At 47.9% G+C, this 2,816-nt stretch overlaps 1 pseudogene; it reads left to right on the top strand.

Annotated features, from left to right (window-relative positions):
- Positions 1-1,649: 1,649 nt before the first annotated feature.
- On the top strand, positions 1,650-2,534 carry LOC119342687 (annotated as a pseudogene).
- The last annotated feature ends 282 nt before the right edge of the window (positions 2,535-2,816 follow it).

Raw genomic sequence — 2,816 nt, forward strand, 5'->3', positions numbered from 1 at the left:
CAAATTTCAAACTCAGTTCTCTGTTCTTGACGCCGTCTTTGAAGGCGCATCCCCCTCCTAGTCCGAATAGGACAAGGGAAGGGGGGCGGCGCCCCCCCTTTCCTTCCCCTCCTCCTCCTCTTTCCCCCTTCTCTCCTACTCCAACTTGGAAAAGGGGAGTCCAACTCCCGGTGGGAGTAGGACTCCCCCCTTGGCGCGCCCCCTTAGGCCGGCGGCCTCCTCCCCCTGGCTCCTTTATATACGGGGGCGGGGGGGCACCCCAGAGACACACAAGTTGATCTACGGATCGTTCCTTAGCCGTGTGCGGTGCCCCCCTCCACCATATTCCACCTCGGTCATATCGTCGCGAAGCTTAGGCGAAGCCCTGCACCGGTAGAACATCAACATCGTCACCACGCCGTCGTGCTGACGGAACTCATTTCCGGAGCCTTTGCTGGATCGGAGGGCCGGAGATCGTCATCGAGCTGAACGTGTGCTGAACTCGGAGGCCCCGTACGTTCGGTGCTTGGATTGGTCGGATCATGAAGAGGTACGACTACATCAACCGCGTTGTGCTAACGCTTTCGCTTACGGTCTACGAGGGTACGTGGACGAACACTCTCCCCTCTCGTTGCTATATCATCACCATGATCTTGCGTGTGCGTAGGAATTTTTTTGAAATTACTACGTTCCCCAACATCCCGGCGGCTGCAGACAAGGGCAACGGGTCGCTCGAGCTTGGCTTGTAAAAAATGACCGATTTAGCAGTTCTTCGTCAGCATTGCGTGTGATAGCTTTATGTTTCGTGCACACCGACAAACGCACGCATCCCAGCTTACCAAACGCGTGACTTTCGCACTGCGCGGGCTTAGTTGGGCCTCGCACTGGTTGCCAAGCACGCCATAGGCACTTTGGTGGTGGTGGTGTGTGTGTGTGTGGGAGGGGGGGGGGGGTGGTGAGTACATCATGATGTTCAAGGGTGCTATATTCACAATCTTGCCCATCCGACGACGAGCCTTCATCTTCCCTATCTTTCCTAATGAGTACAAAAATTAAGCACCACATCTTTACAGTCAGAGATAAGTGTGTTAACTATGAAAACAATTGTCTTTGGAGTTTGGAGTCACCGATTAGTGGGCTAACTACGGAAAATAAGAAGTATAGTTTCGTGCAACTGGGCCCCAGCAACGTGAGTCGACGAACATGATAATAAGACTTGTTAAGCTAGAGAGTTTATTAAACACAAATGTACGAGTGCTGATTAAGACAGTTGGCATCTAATGATGCGGTATGATTAAGCGTTTATTACCGAACAAGAAGCCGCATATTTCGGGTCAAGAGAGTTTGTCGTGAGCGAGCAACGTGGAGGGGTGTGCGTGTGAACAGCTCTAGCTGGATGAACAATTGACTTGGACCAACTTGGTAGCAGCACCCAACGCGAGGAGAGTACAGCCCATGACATCTGAGCATCGTTCAACGTGGGGCGGCATAACTTTAGCATATCTTAATTAAGCAAGTGGATTGATTACTTGTTTTATTAGAGCAACTTGATGCAAAACTAATTGTTTAAATATGGCCGGTCGATGCAATCATGCAACTAATTAAGCTAGCTGGCTAGCGCTATAAGCCCGATCAAGAGGGGTAGCATCATTCCGCTTACACTGCTTTCGCATCCAATTCATACACACAAAACTAACTGAGCGAGCTTCTGAGCTAGCACCAAGCGCAACCATGGAGGCGGCTCTGGTGAGTGCGGCGACGGGTGCCTTGAAGCCCGTCCTTGGGAAGCTGGCCACCCTTTTGGGTGACGAGTACAAGCGTTTCAAAGGCGTGCGTGCGTGGTGACATCAAATCGCTCTCTAGCGAACTCACCGCCATGGAAGCGTTTCTTCTGAAGATGTCAGAGGAGGAGGATCCTGATGTTCAGGATAAGGTGTGGATGAATGAGGTCCGGGAGCTCTCCTATGACATGGAGGACTCCATTGATGACTTCATGCAAAGTGTCGGCAGCAAAGATACAAAGCCAGATGGCTTCTTGGAGAAGATGAAGAACTCATTGGGAAAGATGGGGAAGATGAAGGCTCGTCGGCGAATAGGCAACGAGATAGGAGATCTGAAGAAGCAAATCATCGAGGTGGCGGAGAGGAATGCAAGGTACAAGGCCCATGAGGCCTTCTCCAAGGCCAAGAATACAACCATTGATCCTAGAGCTCTTGCTATCTTTCAGCATGCCTCCGAGCTTGTCGGAATTGATGAACCCAAGGCTGAGTTAATTAAACTATTGACTCAAGGTGTGTCAACACAAGAGAAAATAAAGTTGGTATCCATAGTAGGATCCGGTGGAATGGGCAAGACAACTCTTGCAAATCAAGTGTATGAAGATCTCAAAGGAGAATTCCAATGTCAGGCCTTCATATCTGTGTCTAGAAATCCAGAGATGATGAATATCATGAGAACTATTTTTAGTGAAGTCAGTGGGAAAGATTATGCTAACACTGAAGCAGGTAGTAACAACAACTCATTAGCAAGATCGCCGATTTCCTGGCAGACAAAAGGTACAATTTCTATTTTGACCTCTCATTCTCAAGTATATAGTTAATAAAGTTATTTAGGTACTTCACATCTTAATCATCTTGTATTTTTGTAAAAAACTAGTTCCGTGTAGGTTGATGCCCATTTAATTTATCAGTTGGTACAAAAAGTTTTGTGTCAATTGGATGTTGATGCCAAGTAAATAAAAATAGAAAGAGGACCAAAAACCACATATCTTAGGAACCACATCCGTGATTTATGTCCTTTAGTTTACCTTTGGTATTAAAAAATGTTTAAACACAGCT

The sequence above is a fragment of the Triticum dicoccoides genome, unplaced genomic scaffold, assembly GCF_002162155.2.
Source record: "Triticum dicoccoides isolate Atlit2015 ecotype Zavitan unplaced genomic scaffold, WEW_v2.0 scaffold101816, whole genome shotgun sequence".
Taxonomy (NCBI): Eukaryota; Viridiplantae; Streptophyta; class Magnoliopsida; order Poales; family Poaceae; genus Triticum; species Triticum dicoccoides.